General features: G+C 40.7%; 31 pseudogenes; all 31 read left to right on the top strand.

Annotated features, from left to right (window-relative positions):
• The first annotated feature begins 304 nt into the window (after positions 1-304).
• LOC113102840 (uncharacterized) lies at positions 305-423 on the top strand (annotated as a pseudogene).
• A 370-nt stretch (positions 424-793) lies between these two features.
• Positions 794-912, top strand: LOC113102870 (uncharacterized; annotated as a pseudogene).
• Positions 913-1,265: 353 nt separating this feature from the next.
• On the top strand, positions 1,266-1,384 carry LOC113102839 (uncharacterized; annotated as a pseudogene).
• A 227-nt stretch (positions 1,385-1,611) lies between these two features.
• Positions 1,612-1,730, top strand: LOC113102838 (uncharacterized; annotated as a pseudogene).
• A 375-nt stretch (positions 1,731-2,105) lies between these two features.
• Positions 2,106-2,224, top strand: LOC113102883 (uncharacterized; annotated as a pseudogene).
• Positions 2,225-2,451: 227 nt separating this feature from the next.
• On the top strand, positions 2,452-2,570 carry LOC113102837 (uncharacterized; annotated as a pseudogene).
• Positions 2,571-2,941: 371 nt separating this feature from the next.
• LOC113102869 (uncharacterized) lies at positions 2,942-3,060 on the top strand (annotated as a pseudogene).
• A 350-nt stretch (positions 3,061-3,410) lies between these two features.
• Positions 3,411-3,529, top strand: LOC113102799 (uncharacterized; annotated as a pseudogene).
• Positions 3,530-3,756: 227 nt separating this feature from the next.
• On the top strand, positions 3,757-3,875 carry LOC113102836 (uncharacterized; annotated as a pseudogene).
• A 370-nt stretch (positions 3,876-4,245) lies between these two features.
• LOC113102868 (uncharacterized) lies at positions 4,246-4,364 on the top strand (annotated as a pseudogene).
• Positions 4,365-4,717: 353 nt separating this feature from the next.
• Positions 4,718-4,836, top strand: LOC113102835 (uncharacterized; annotated as a pseudogene).
• Positions 4,837-5,063: 227 nt separating this feature from the next.
• On the top strand, positions 5,064-5,182 carry LOC113102833 (uncharacterized; annotated as a pseudogene).
• Positions 5,183-5,554: 372 nt separating this feature from the next.
• Positions 5,555-5,673, top strand: LOC113102898 (uncharacterized; annotated as a pseudogene).
• A 1,265-nt stretch (positions 5,674-6,938) lies between these two features.
• Positions 6,939-7,057, top strand: LOC113102882 (uncharacterized; annotated as a pseudogene).
• A 227-nt stretch (positions 7,058-7,284) lies between these two features.
• On the top strand, positions 7,285-7,403 carry LOC113102832 (uncharacterized; annotated as a pseudogene).
• A 370-nt stretch (positions 7,404-7,773) lies between these two features.
• Positions 7,774-7,892, top strand: LOC113102867 (uncharacterized; annotated as a pseudogene).
• Positions 7,893-8,243: 351 nt separating this feature from the next.
• LOC113102798 (uncharacterized) lies at positions 8,244-8,362 on the top strand (annotated as a pseudogene).
• Positions 8,363-8,589: 227 nt separating this feature from the next.
• Positions 8,590-8,708, top strand: LOC113102831 (uncharacterized; annotated as a pseudogene).
• Positions 8,709-9,079: 371 nt separating this feature from the next.
• LOC113102866 (uncharacterized) lies at positions 9,080-9,198 on the top strand (annotated as a pseudogene).
• A 351-nt stretch (positions 9,199-9,549) lies between these two features.
• Positions 9,550-9,668, top strand: LOC113102797 (uncharacterized; annotated as a pseudogene).
• Positions 9,669-9,896: 228 nt separating this feature from the next.
• On the top strand, positions 9,897-10,015 carry LOC113102829 (uncharacterized; annotated as a pseudogene).
• Positions 10,016-10,386: 371 nt separating this feature from the next.
• On the top strand, positions 10,387-10,505 carry LOC113102865 (uncharacterized; annotated as a pseudogene).
• A 352-nt stretch (positions 10,506-10,857) lies between these two features.
• Positions 10,858-10,976, top strand: LOC113102828 (uncharacterized; annotated as a pseudogene).
• Positions 10,977-11,203: 227 nt separating this feature from the next.
• On the top strand, positions 11,204-11,322 carry LOC113102827 (uncharacterized; annotated as a pseudogene).
• Positions 11,323-11,697: 375 nt separating this feature from the next.
• Positions 11,698-11,816, top strand: LOC113102881 (uncharacterized; annotated as a pseudogene).
• A 227-nt stretch (positions 11,817-12,043) lies between these two features.
• LOC113102826 (uncharacterized) lies at positions 12,044-12,162 on the top strand (annotated as a pseudogene).
• A 370-nt stretch (positions 12,163-12,532) lies between these two features.
• Positions 12,533-12,651, top strand: LOC113102864 (uncharacterized; annotated as a pseudogene).
• Positions 12,652-13,002: 351 nt separating this feature from the next.
• Positions 13,003-13,121, top strand: LOC113102796 (uncharacterized; annotated as a pseudogene).
• Positions 13,122-13,348: 227 nt separating this feature from the next.
• On the top strand, positions 13,349-13,467 carry LOC113102825 (uncharacterized; annotated as a pseudogene).
• Positions 13,468-13,837: 370 nt separating this feature from the next.
• Positions 13,838-13,956, top strand: LOC113102863 (uncharacterized; annotated as a pseudogene).
• Positions 13,957-14,309: 353 nt separating this feature from the next.
• LOC113102824 (uncharacterized) lies at positions 14,310-14,428 on the top strand (annotated as a pseudogene).
• Positions 14,429-14,653: the final 225 nt, after the last annotated feature.

Genomic DNA, 14,653 nt, shown 5'->3' with positions numbered 1-14,653 from the left:
ATCTTAGCAGTCATGGACCTGTTTAGTGTCTGGATGGGAGACCGCCTCGGAATACCAGGTGCTCTAATATTATTGGAAATTCATTACTAATTATATAATAATCTTAAAAAAAAAAAAAAAAAAAAAAAAGAGTCAATGCCCGATCTCTTAATCTTAGCAGGTATTGGCCTGGTTAGTGCTTGGATGGGAGACCGCCTGGGAATACCAGGTGCTTTAAGCTTTAGGGTTTTCTTTCCTACTTATATAATGTACCGGCGATTAGATTGGCTGATCTTTAAATAGCTCTCTCTTTGCAGCAGTCTTCGCTTATGGCCATACCACCCTGGCTATGCCAGATCATGTCTGAGCTCAGAAGCTAAGCAGGTTTGGGCCTAGTTAGTAATTGGATGGGAGACCCCCTGGTAATACCAGTTGCTCTAAGATTTTTGTAAATTTTTCACAAATTATATAATAATCTTGAAAAAAAAAAGAGTCAATGCCCATTCTTTGAATCTTAGCAGTCATGGACCTGTTTAGTGTCTGGATGGGAGACCGCCTCGGAATACCAGGTGCTCTAATATTATTGGAAATTCATTACTAATTATATAATAATCTTAAAAAAAAAAAAAAAAAAAAAAAGAGTCAATGCCCGATCTCTTAATCTTAGCAGGTATTGGCCTGGTTAGTGCTTGGATGGGAGACCGCCTGGGAATACCAGGTGCTTTAAGCTTTAGGGTTTTCTTTCCTACTTATATAATGTACCGGCGATTAGATTGGCTGATCTTTAAATAGCTCTCTCTTTGCAGCAGACTTCGCTTATGGCCATACCACCCTGGCTATGCCAGATCATGTCTGAGCTCGGAAGCTAAGCAGGTTTGGGCCTGGTTAGTAATTGGATGGGAGACCCCCTGGTAATACCAGTTGCTTTAAGATTTTTTGTAAATTTTTCACAAATTATATAATAATCTTAAAAAAAAAAGAGCCAATGCCCGATCTCTTAATCTTAGCAGGTATTGGCCTGGTTAGTGCTTGGATGGGAGACCGCCTCGGAATACCAGGTGCTTTAAGCTTTTGGATTTTCATTCCTACTTATATAATGTATGGGCGATTTGATTGGCTGATCTTTAAATAGTCTTCTCTTTGCAGTATCCTTCGCTTGCGACCGTAACAACCTGGCTATGCCTGATCTCGTCTGCTTTCGGAAGCTAAGCAGGTTTGGTCCTGTATAATGTACCGGCGATTAGATTGGCTGATCTTTAAATAGCTCTCTCTTTGCAGCAGTCTTCGCTTATGGCCATACCACCCTGGCTATGCCAGATCATGTCTGAGCTCAGAAGCTAAGCAGGTTTGGGCCTAGTTAGTAATTGGATGGGAGACCCCCTGGTAATACCAGTTGCTCTAAGATTTTTGTAAATTTTTCACAAATTATATAATAATCTTGCAAGAAAAAAAGAAAGGAGTCAATGCCCCATATCTGAATCTTAGCAGGTATGGGCCTGGTTAGTAATTGGATGGGAGACCGCCTGGGAATACCAGGTGCTTTAAGCTTTAGGGTTTTCTTTCCTACTTATATAATGTACCGGCGATTAGATTGGCTGATCTTTAAATAGCTCTCTCTTTGCAGCAGTCTTCGCTTATGGCCATACCACCCTGGCTATGCCAGATCATGTCTGAGCTCAGAAGCTAAGCAGGTTTGGGCCTAGTTAGTAATTGGATGGGAGACCCCCTGGTAATACCAGTTGCTCTAAGATTATTGTAAATTTTTCACAAATTATATAATAATCTTGAAAAAAAAAAAGAGTCAATGCCCATTCTTTGAATCTTAGCAGTCATGGACCTGTTTAGTGTCTGGATGGGAGACCGCCTCGGAATACCAGGTGCTCTAATATTATTGGAAATTCATTACTAATTATATAATAATCTTAAAAAAAAAAAAAAAAAAAAAAAAAAAGAGTCAATGCCCGATCTCTTAATCTTAGCAGGTATTGGCCTGGTTAGTGCTTGGATGGGAGACCGCCTGGGAATACCAGGTGCTTTAAGCTTTAGGGTTTTCTTTCCTACTTATATAATGTACCGGCGATTAGATTGGCTGATCTTTAAATAGCTCTCTCTTTGCAGCAGTCTTCGCTTATGGCCATACCACCCTGGCTATGCCAGATCATGTCTGAGCTCGGAAGCTAAGCAGGTTTGGGCCTGGTTAGTAATTGGATGGGAGACCCCCTGGTAATACCAGTTGCTCTAAGATTTTTGTAAATTTTTCACAAATTATATAATAATCTTGTAAGAAAAAAAGAAAGGAGTCAATGCCCCATATCTGAATCTTAGCAGGTATGGGCCTGGTTAGTAATTGGATGGGAGACCGCCTGGGAATACCAGGTGCTTTAAGCTTTAGGGTTTTCTTTCCTACTTATATAATGTACCGGCGATTAGATTGGCTGATCTTTAAATAGCTCTCTCTTTGCAGCAGTCTTCGCTTATGGCCATACCACCCTGGCTATGCCAGATCATGTCTGAGCTCAGAAGCTAAGCAGGTTTGGGCCTAGTTAGTAATTGGATGGGAGACCCCCTGGTAATACCAGTTGCTCTAAGATTTTTGTAAATTTTTCACAAATTATATAATAATCTTGAAAAAAAAAAGAGTCAATGCCCATTCTTTGAATCTTAGCAGTCATGGACCTGTTTAGTGTCTGGATGGGAGACCGCCTCGGAATACCAGGTGCTCTAATATTATTGGAAATTCATTACTAATTATATAATAATCTTAAAAAAAAAAAAAAAAAAAAAAAAGAGTCAATGCCCGATCTCTTAATCTTAGCAGGTATTGGCCTGGTTAGTGCTTGGATGGGAGACCGCCTGGGAATACCAGGTGCTTTAAGCTTTAGGGTTTTCTTTCCTACTTATATAATGTACCGGCGATTAGATTGGCTGATCTTTAAATAGCTCTCTCTTTGCAGCAGACTTCGCTTATGGCCATACCACCCTGGCTATGCCAGATCATGTCTGAGCTCGGAAGCTAAGCAGGTTTGGGCCTGGTTAGTAATTGGATGGGAGACCCCCTGGTAATACCAGTTGCTTTAAGATTTTTGTAAATTTTTCACAAATTATATAATAATCTTAAAAAAAAGAGCCAATGCCCGATCTCTTAATCTTAGCAGGTATTGGCCTGGTTAGTGCTTGGATGGGAGACCGCCTCGGAATACCAGGTGCTGTAAGCTTTTGGATTTTCATTCCTACTTATATAATGTATGGGCGATTTGATTGGCTGATCTTTAAATAGTCTTCTCTTTGCAGTATCCTTCGCTTGCGACCGTAACAACCTGGCTATGCCTGATCTCGTCTGCTCTCGGAAGCTAAGCAGGTTTGGTCCTGTATAATGTACCGGCGATTAGATTGGCTGATCTTTAAATAGCTCTCTCTTTGCAGCAGTCTTCGCTTATGGCCATACCACCCTGGCTATGCCAGATCATGTCTGAGCTTGGAAGCTAAGCAGGTTTGGGCCTGGTTAGTAATTGGATGGGAGACCCCCTGGTAATACCAGTTGCTCTAAGATTTTTGTAAATTTTTCACAAATTATATAATAATCTTGCAAGAAAAAAAGAAAGGAGTCAATGCCCCATATCTGAATCTTAGCAGGTATGGGTCTGGTTAGTAATTGGATGAGAGACCGCCTGGGAATACCAGGTGCTTTAAGCTTTAGGGTTTTCTTTCCTACTTATATAATGTACCGGCGATTAGATTGGCTGATCTTTAAATAGCTCTCTCTTTGCAGCAGTCTTCGCTTATGGCCATACCACCCTGGCTATGCCAGATCATGTCTGAGCTCAGAAGCTAAGCAGGTTTGGGCCTAGTTAGTAATTGGATGGGAGACCCCCTGGTAATACCAGTTGCTCTAAGATTTTTGTAAATTTTTCACAAATTATATAATAATCTTGAAAAAAAAAAGAGTCAATGCCCATTCTTTGAATCTTAGCAGTCATGGACCTGTTTAGTGTCTGGATGGGAGACCGCCTCGGAATACCAGGTGCTCTAATATTATTGGAAATTCATTACTAATTATATAATAATCTTAAAAAAAAAAAAAAAAAAAAAAAGAGTCAATGCCCGATCTCTTAATCTTAGCAGGTATTGGCCTGGTTAGTGCTTGGATGGGAGACCGCCTGGGAATACCAGGTGCTTTAAGCTTTAGGGTTTTCTTTCCTACTTATATAATGTACCGGCGATTAGATTGGCTGATCTTTAAATAGCTCTCTCTTTGCAGCAAACTTCGCTTATGGCCATACCACCCTGGCTATGCCAGATCATGTCTGAGCTCGGAAGCTAAGCAGGTTTGGGCCTGGTTAGTAATTGGATGGGAGACCCCCTGGTAATACCAGTTGCTTTAAGATTTTTTGTAAATTTTTCACAAATTATATAATAATCTTAAAAAAAAAAGAGCCAATGCCCGATCTCTTAATCTTAGCAGGTATTGGCCTGGTTAGTGCTTGGATGGGAGACCGCCTCGGAATACCAGGTGCTTTAAGCTTTTGGATTTTCATTCCTACTTATATAATGTATGGGCGATTTGATTGGCTGATCTTTAAATAGTCTTCTCTTTGCAGTATCCTTCGCTTGCGACCGTAACAACCTGGCTATGCCTGATCTCGTCTGCTTTCGGAAGCTAAGCAGGTTTGGTCCTGTATAATGTACCGGCGATTAGATTGGCTGATCTTTAAATAGCTCTCTCTTTGCAGCAGTCTTCGCTTATGGCCATACCACCCTGGCTATGCCAGATCATGTCTGAGCTCAGAAGCTAAGCAGGTTTGGGCCTAGTTAGTAATTGGATGGGAGACCCCCTGGTAATACCAGTTGCTCTAAGATTTTTGTAAATTTTTCACAAATTATATAATAATCTTGCAAGAAAAAAAGAAAGGAGTCAATGCCCCATATCTGAATCTTAGCAGGTATGGGCCTGGTTAGTAATTGGATGGGAGACCGCCTGGGAATACCAGGTGCTTTAAGCTTTAGGGTTTTCTTTCCTACTTATATAATGTACCGGCGATTAGATTGGCTGATCTTTAAATAGCTCTCTCTTTGCAGCAGTCTTCGCTTATGGCCATACCACCCTGGCTATGCCAGATCATGTCTGAGCTCAGAAGCTAAGCAGGTTTGGGCCTAGTTAGTAATTGGATGGGAGACCCCCTGGTAATACCAGTTGCTCTAAGATTATTGTAAATTTTTCACAAATTATATAATAATCTTGAAAAAAAAAAAGAGTCAATGCCCATTCTTTGAATCTTAGCAGTCATGGACCTGTTTAGTGTCTGGATGGGAGACCGCCTCGGAATACCAGGTGCTCTAATATTATTGGAAATTCATTACTAATTATATAATAATCTTAAAAAAAAAAAAAAAAAAAAAAAAGAGTCAATGCCCGATCTCTTAATCTTAGCAGGTATTGGCCTGGTTAGTGCTTGGATGGGAGACCGCCTGGGAATACCAGGTGCTTTAAGCTTTAGGGTTTTCTTTCCTACTTATATAATGTACCGGCGATTAGATTGGCTGATCTTTAAATAGCTCTCTCTTTGCAGCAGACTTCGCTTATGGCCATACCACCCTGGCTATGCCAGATCATGTCTGAGCTCGGGAGCTAAGCAGGTTTGGGCCTGGTTAGTAATTGGATGGGAGACCCCCTGGTAATACCAGTTGCTTTAAGATTTTTGTAAATTTTTCACAAATTATATAATAATCTTAAAAAAAAAAGAGCCAATGCCCGATCTCTTAATCTTAGCAGGTATTGGCCTGGTTAGTGCTTGGATGGGAGACCGCCTCGGAATACCAGGTGCTGTAAGCTTTTGGATTTTCATTCCTACTTATATAATGTATGGGCGATTTGATTGGCTGATCTTTAAATAGTCTTCTCTTTGCAGTATCCTTCGCTTGCGACCGTAACAACCTGGCTATGCCTGATCTCGTCTGCTCTCGGAAGCTAAGCAGGTTTGGTCCTGTATAATGTACCGGCGATTAGATTGGCTGATCTTTAAATAGCTCTCTCTTTGCAGCAGTCTTCGCTTATGGCCATTCCACCCTGGCTATGCCAGATCATGTCTGAGCTCGGAAACTAAGCAGGTTTCGGCCTGGTTAGTAATTGGATGGCAGACCCCCTGGTAATACCAGTTGCTTTAAGATTTTTGGAAATCTTTCACAAATTATATAATAATCTTGCAAGAAAAAAAGAAAGGAGTCAATGCCCCATATCTGAATCTTAGCAGGTATGGGCCTGGTTAGTAATTGGATGGGAGACACCCTGGTAATATCAGTTGCTTTAAGATTTTTGGAAATTTTTCACAAATTATATAATAATCTTGAAAAAAAAAAAAGTCAATGCCCGATCTCTGAATAATAGCAGGTTTTGCCTGGTTAGTACTTGGATGGAAGACGGCCGGGAAATACCAGTTGCTGTAATATTTTTGGCAATTTTTACTAATTACATAATAATCTTGCAACAAAAAAAAAAAAAGAGTAAATGCCCAATCTTTGAATCTTAGGAGGTATGGACCTGTTTAGTGCTTGGATGGGAGACCGCCTCGGAATACCAGTTGCTGTAATATTTTTGGAAATTTGTACTAATTATATAATTATCTTGAAACAAAAAGAGTCAATGCCCAATCTTTGAATCTTAGCTGCTATGGACCTGTTTAGTGTTTGGATGGGAGACCACCTCGGAAAACCAGGTGCTCTAATATTATTGGAAATTCATTACTAATTATATAATAATCTTAAAAAAAAAAAAAAAAAAAAAAAAAAAGAGTCAATGCCCGATCTCTTAATCTTAGCAGGTATTGGCCTGGTTAGTGCTTGGATGGGAGACCGCCTGGGAATACCAGGTGCTTTAAGCTTTAGGGTTTTCTTTCCTACTTATATAATGTACCGGCGATTAGATTGGCTGATCTTTAAATAGCTCTCTCTTTGCAGCAGTCTTCGCTTATGGCCATACCACCCTGGCTATGCCAGATCATGTCTGAGCTCGGAAGCTAAGCAGGTTTGGGCCTGGTTAGTAATTGGATGGGAGACCCCCTGGTAATACCAGTTGCTCTAAGATTTTTGTAAATTTTTCACAAATTATATAATAATCTTGTAAGAAAAAAAGAAAGGAGTCAATGCCCCATATCTGAATCTTAGCAGGTATGGGCCTGGTTAGTAATTGGATGGGAGACCGCCTGGGAATACCAGGTGCTTTAAGCTTTAGGGTTTTCTTTCCTACTTATATAATGTACCGGCGATTAGATTGGCTGATCTTTAAATAGCTCTCTCTTTGCAGCAGTCTTCGCTTATGGCCATACCACCCTGGCTATGCCAGATCATGTCTGAGCTCAGAAGCTAAGCAGGTTTGGGCCTAGTTAGTAATTGGATGGGAGACCCCCTGGTAATACCAGTTGCTCTAAGATTTTTGTAAATTTTTCACAAATTATATAATAATCTTGAAAAAAAAAAGAGTCAATGCCCATTCTTTGAATCTTAGCAGTCATGGACCTGTTTAGTGTCTGGATGGGAGACCGCCTCGGAATACCAGGTGCTCTAATATTATTGGAAATTCATTACTAATTATATAATAATCTTAAAAAAAAAAAAAAAAAAAAAAAGAGTCAATGCCCGATCTCTTAATCTTAGCAGGTATTGGCCTGGTTAGTGCTTGGATGGGAGACCGCCTGGGAATACCAGGTGCTTTAAGCTTTAGGGTTTTCTTTCCTACTTATATAATGTACCGGCGATTAGATTGGCTGATCTTTAAATAGCTCTCTCTTTGCAGCAGACTTCGCTTATGGCCATACCACCCTGGCTATGCCAGATCATGTCTGAGCTCGGAAGCTAAGCAGGTTTGGGCCTGGTTAGTAATTGGATGGGAGACCCCCTGGTAATACCAGTTGCTTTAAGATTTTTGTAAATTTTTCACAAATTATATAATAATCTTAAAAAAAAAGAGCCAATGCCCGATCTCTTAATCTTAGCAGGTATTGGCCTGGTTAGTGCTTGGATGGGAGACCGCCTCGGAATACCAGGTGCTGTAAGCTTTTGGATTTTCATTCCTACTTATATAATGTATGGGCGATTTGATTGGCTGATCTTTAAATAGTCTTCTCTTTGCAGTATCCTTCGCTTGCGACCGTAACAACCTGGCTATGCCTGATCTCGTCTGCTCTCGGAAGCTAAGCAGGTTTGGTCCTGTATAATGTACCGGCGATTAGATTGGCTGATCTTTAAATAGCTCTCTCTTTGCAGCAGTCTTCGCTTATGGCCATACCACCCTGGCTATGCCAGATCATGTCTGAGCTTGGAAGCTAAGCAGGTTTGGGCCTGGTTAGTAATTGGATGGGAGACCCCCTGGTAATACCAGTTGCTCTAAGATTTTTGTAAATTTTTCACAAATTATATAATAATCTTGCAAGAAAAAAAGAAAGGAGTCAATGCCCCATATCTGAATCTTAGCAGGTATGGGTCTGGTTAGTAATTGGATGGGAGACCGCCTGGGAATACCAGGTGCTTTAAGCTTTAGGGTTTTCTTTCCTACTTATATAATGTACCGGCGATTAGATTGGCTGATCTTTAAATAGCTCTCTCTTTGCAGCAGTCTTCGCTTATGGCCATACCACCCTGGCTATGCCAGATCATGTCTGAGCTCAGAAGCTAAGCAGGTTTGGGCCTAGTTAGTAATTGGATGGGAGACCCCCTGGTAATACCAGTTGCTCTAAGATTTTTGTAAATTTTTCACAAATTATATAATAATCTTGAAAAAAAAAAGAGTCAATGCCCATTCTTTGAATCTTAGCAGTCATGGACCTGTTTAGTGTCTGGATGGGAGACCGCCTCGGAATACCAGGTGCTCTAATATTATTGGAAATTCATTACTAATTATATAATAATCTTAAAAAAAAAAAAAAAAAAAAAAAAGAGTCAATGCCCGATCTCTTAATCTTAGCAGGTATTGGCCTGGTTAGTGCTTGGATGGGAGACCGCCTGGGAATACCAGGTGCTTTAAGCTTTAGGGTTTTCTTTCCTACTTATATAATGTACCGGCGATTAGATTGGCTGATCTTTAAATAGCTCTCTCTTTGCAGCAGACTTCGCTTATGGCCATACCACCCTGGCTATGCCAGATCATGTCTGAGCTCGGAAGCTAAGCAGGTTTGGGCCTGGTTAGTAATTGGATGGGAGACCCCCTGGTAATACCAGTTGCTTTAAGATTTTTGTAAATTTTTCACAAATTATATAATAATCTTAAAAAAAAAGAGCCAATGCCCGATCTCTTAATCTTAGCAGGTATTGGCCTGGTTAGTGCTTGGATGGGAGACCGCCTCGGAATACCAGGTGCTGTAAGCTTTTGGATTTTCATTCCTACTTATATAATGTATGGGCGATTTGATTGGCTGATCTTTAAATAGTCTTCTCTTTGCAGTATCCTTCGCTTGCGACCGTAACAACCTGGCTATGCCTGATCTCGTCTGCTCTCGGAAGCTAAGCAGGTTTGGTCCTGTATAATGTACCGGCGATTAGATTGGCTGATCTTTAAATAGCTCTCTCTTTGCAGCAGTCTTCGCTTATGGCCATACCACCCTGGCTATGCCAGATCATGTCTGAGCTTGGAAGCTAAGCAGGTTTGGGCCTGGTTAGTAATTGGATGGGAGACCCCCTGGTAATACCAGTTGCTCTAAGATTTTTGTAAATTTTTCACAAATTATATAATAATCTTGCAAGAAAAAAAGAAAGGAGTCAATGCCCCATATCTGAATCTTAGCAGGTATGGGTCCTGGTTAGTAATTGGATGAGAGACCGCCTGGGAATACCAGGTGCTTTAAGCTTTAGGGTTTTCTTTCCTACTTATATAATGTACCGGCGATTAGATTGGCTGATCTTTAAATAGCTCTCTCTTTGCAGCAGTCTTCGCTTATGGCCATACCACCCTGGCTATGCCAGATCATGTCTGAGCTCAGAAGCTAAGCAGGTTTGGGCCTAGTTAGTAATTGGATGGGAGACCCCCTGGTAATACCAGTTGCTCTAAGATTTTTGTAAATTTTTCACAAATTATATAATAATCTTGAAAAAAAAAAAGAGTCAATGCCCATTCTTTGAATCTTAGCAGTCATGGACCTGTTTAGTGTCTGGATGGGAGACCGCCTCGGAATACCAGGTGCTCTAATATTATTGGAAATTCATTACTAATTATATAATAATCTTAAAAAAAAAAAAAAAAAAAAAAAGAGTCAATGCCCGATCTCTTAATCTTAGCAGGTATTGGCCTGGTTAGTGCTTGGATGGGAGACCGCCTGGGAATACCAGGTGCTTTAAGCTTTAGGGTTTTCTTTCCTACTTATATAATGTACCGGCGATTAGATTGGCTGATCTTTAAATAGCTCTCTCTTTGCAGCAGACTTCGCTTATGGCCATACCACCCTGGCTATGCCAGATCATGTCTGAGCTCGGAAGCTAAGCAGGTTTGGGCCTGGTTAGTAATTGGATGGGAGACCCCCTGGTAATACCAGTTGCTTTAAGATTTTTGTAAATTTTTCACAAATTATATAATAATCTTAAAAAAAAAAGAGCCAATGCCCGATCTCTTAATCTTAGCAGGTATTGGCCTGGTTAGTGCTTGGATGGGAGACCGCCTCGGAATACCAGGTGCTTTAAGCTTTTGGATTTTCATTCCTACTTATATAATGTATGGGCGATTTGATTGGCTGATCTTTAAATAGTCTTCTCTTTGCAGTATCCTTCGCTTGCGACCGTAACAACCTGGCTATGCCTGATCTCGTCTGCTTTCGGAAGCTAAGCAGGTTTGGTCCTGTATAATGTACCGGCGATTAGATTGGCTGATCTTTAAATAGCTCTCTCTTTGCAGCAGTCTTCGCTTATGGCCATACCACCCTGGCTATGCCAGATCATGTCTGAGCTCAGAAGCTAAGCAGGTTTGGGCCTAGTTAGTAATTGGATGGGAGACCCCCTGGTAATACCAGTTGCTCTAAGATTTTTGTAAATTTTTCACAAATTATATAATAATCTTGCAAGAAAAAAAGAAAGGAGTCAATGCCCCATATCTGAATCTTAGCAGGTATGGGCCTGGTTAGTAATTGGATGGGAGACCGCCTGGGAATACCAGGTGCTTTAAGCTTTAGGGTTTTCTTTCCTACTTATATAATGTACCGGCGATTAGATTGGCTGATCTTTAAATAGCTCTCTCTTTGCAGCAGTCTTCGCTTATGGCCATACCACCCTGGCTATGCCAGATCATGTCTGAGCTCAGAAGCTAAGCAGGTTTGGGCCTAGTTAGTAATTGGATGGGAGACCCCCTGGTAATACCAGTTGCTCTAAGATTATTGTAAATTTTTCACAAATTATATAATAATCTTGAAAAAAAAAAAGAGTCAATGCCCATTCTTTGAATCTTAGCAGTCATGGACCTGTTTAGTGTCTGGATGGGAGACCGCCTCGGAATACCAGGTGCTCTAATATTATTGGAAATTCATTACTAATTATATAATAATCTTAAAAAAAAAAAAAAAAAAAAAAAAAAAGAGTCAATGCCCGATCTCTTAATCTTAGCAGGTATTGGCCTGGTTAGTGCTTGGATGGGAGACCGCCTGGGAATACCAGGTGCTTTAAGCTTTAGGGTTTTCTTTCCTACTTATATAATGTACCGGCGATTAGATTGGCTGATCTTTAAATAGCTCTCTCTTTGCAGCAGTCTTCGCTTATGGCCATACCACCCTGGCTATGCCAGATCATGTCTGAGCTCGGAAGCTAAGCAGGTTTGGGCCTGGTTAGTAATTGGATGGGAGACCCCCTGGTAATACCAGTTGCTCTAAGATTTTTGTAAATTTTTCACAAATTATATAATAATCTTGTAAGATAAAAAGAAAGGAGTCAATGCCCCATATCTGAATCTTAGCAGGTATGGGCCTGGTTAGTAATTGGATGGGAGACCGCCTGGGAATACCAGGTGCTTTAAGCTTTAGGGTTTTCTTTCCTACTTATATAATGTACCGGCGATTAGATTGGCTGATCTTTAAATAGCTCTCTCTTTGCAGCAGTCTTCGCTTATGGCCATACCACCCTGGCTATGCCAGATCATGTCTGAGCTCAGAAGCTAAGCAGGTTTGGGCCTAGTTAGTAATTGGATGGGAGACCCCCTGGTAATACCAGTTGCTCTAAGATTTTTGTAAATTTTTCACAAATTATATAATAATCTTGAAAAAAAAAAGAGTCAATGCCCATTCTTTGAATCTTAGCAGTCATGGACCTGTTTAGTGTCTGGATGGGAGACCGCCTCGGAATACCAGGTGCTCTAATATTATTGGAAATTCATTACTAATTATATAATAATCTTAAAAAAAAAAAAAAAAAAAAAAAGAGTCAATGCCCGATCTCTTAATCTTAGCAGGTATTGGCCTGGTTAGTGCTTGGATGGGAGACCGCCTGGGAATACCAGGTGCTTTAAGCTTTAGGGTTTTCTTTCCTACTTATATAATGTACCGGCGATTAGATTGGCTGATCTTTAAATAGCTCTCTCTTTGCAGCAGACTTCGCTTATGGCCATACCACCCTGGCTATGCCAGATCATGTCTGAGCTCGGAAGCTAAGCAGGTTTGGGCCTGGTTAGTAATTGGATGGGAGACCCCCTGGTAATACCAGTTGCTTTAAGATTTTTGTAAATTTTTCACAAATTATATAATAATCTTAAAAAAAAAGAGCCAATGCCCGATCTCTTAATCTTAGCAGGTATTGGCCTGGTTAGTGCTTGGATGGGAGACCGCCTCGGAATACCAGGTGCTGTAAGCTTTTGGATTTTCATTCCTACTTATATAATGTATGGGCGATTTGATTGGCTGATCTTTAAATAGTCTTCTCTTTGCAGTATCCTTCGCTTGCGACCGTAACAACCTGGCTATGCCTGATCTCGTCTGCTCTCGGAAGCTAAGCAGGTTTGGTCCTGTATAATGTACCGGCGATTAGATTGGCTGATCTTTAAATAGCTCTCTCTTTGCAGCAGTCTTCGCTTATGGCCATACCACCCTGGCTATGCCAGATCATGTCTGAGCTTGGAAGCTAAGCAGGTTTGGGCCTGGTTAGTAATTGGATGGGAGACCCCCTGGTAATACCAGTTGCTCTAAGATTTTTGTAAATTTTTCACAAATTATATAATAATCTTGCAAGAAAAAAAGAAAGGAGTCAATGCCCCATATCTGAATCTTAGCAGGTATGGGTCTGGTTAGTAATTGGATGAGAGACCGCCTGGGAATACCAGGTGCTTTAAGCTTTAGGGTTTTCTTTCCTACTTATATAATGTACCGGCGATTAGATTGGCTGATCTTTAAATAGCTCTCTCTTTGCAGCAGTCTTCGCTTATGGCCATACCACCCTGGCTATGCCAGATCATGTCTGAGCTCAGAAGCTAAGCAGGTTTGGGCCTAGTTAGTAATTGGATGGGAGACCCCCTGGTAATACCAGTTGCTCTAAGATTTTTGTAAATTTTTCACAAATTATATAATAATCTTGAAAAAAAAAAGAGTCAATGCCCATTCTTTGAATCTTAGCAGTCATGGACCTGTTTAGTGTCTGGATGGGAGACCGCCTCGGAATACCAGGTGCTCTAATATTATTGGAAATTCATTACTAATTATATAATAATCTTAAAAAAAAAAAAAAAAAAAAAAAGAGTCAATGCCCGATCTCTTAATCTTAGCAGGTATTGGCCTGGTTAGTGCTTGGATGGGAGACCGCCTGGGAATACCAGGTGCTTTAAGCTTTAGGGTTTTCTTTCCTACTTATATAATGTACCGGCGATTAGATTGGCTGATCTTTAAATAGCTCTCTCTTTGCAGCAGACTTCGCTTATGGCCATACCACCCTGGCTATGCCAGATCATGTCTGAGCTCGGAAGCTAAGCAGGTTTGGGCCTGGTTAGTAATTGGATGGGAGACCCCCTGGTAATACCAGTTGCTTTAAGATTTTTTGTAAATTTTTCACAAATTATATAATAATCTTAAAAAAAAAAGAGCCAATGCCCGATCTCTTAATCTTAGCAGGTATTGGCCTGGTTAGTGCTTGGATGGGAGACCGCCTCGGAATACCAGGTGCTTTAAGCTTTTGGATTTTCATTCCTACTTATATAATGTATGGGCGATTTGATTGGCTGATCTTTAAATAGTCTTCTCTTTGCAGTATCCTTCGCTTGCGACCGTAACAACCTGGCTATGCCTGATCTCGTCTGCTTTCGGAAGCTAAGCAGGTTTGGTCCTGTATAATGTACCGGCGATTAGATTGGCTGATCTTTAAATAGCTCTCTCTTTGCAGCAGTCTTCGCTTATGGCCATACCACCCTGGCTATGCCAGATCATGTCTGAGCTCAGAAGCTAAGCAGGTTTGGGCCTAGTTAGTAATTGGATGGGAGACCCCCTGGTAATACCAGTTGCTCTAAGATTTTTGTAAATTTTTCACAAATTATATAATAATCTTGCAAGAAAAAAGAAAGGAGTCAATGCCCCATATCTGAATCTTAGCAGGTATGGGCCTGGTTAGTAATTGGATGGGAGACCGCCTGGGAATACCAGGTGCTTTAAGCTTTAGGGTTTTCTTTCCTACTTATATAATGTACCGGCGATTAGATTGGCTGATCTTTAAATAGCTCTCTCTTTGCAGCAGTCTT

This window comes from Carassius auratus, unplaced genomic scaffold (assembly GCF_003368295.1).
Source record: "Carassius auratus strain Wakin unplaced genomic scaffold, ASM336829v1 scaf_tig00217767, whole genome shotgun sequence".
Taxonomy (NCBI): domain Eukaryota; kingdom Metazoa; phylum Chordata; class Actinopteri; order Cypriniformes; family Cyprinidae; genus Carassius; species Carassius auratus.
Note: the sequence above shows the minus strand (reverse complement) of the source record. Positions and strands in the feature narration are given on the sequence as shown.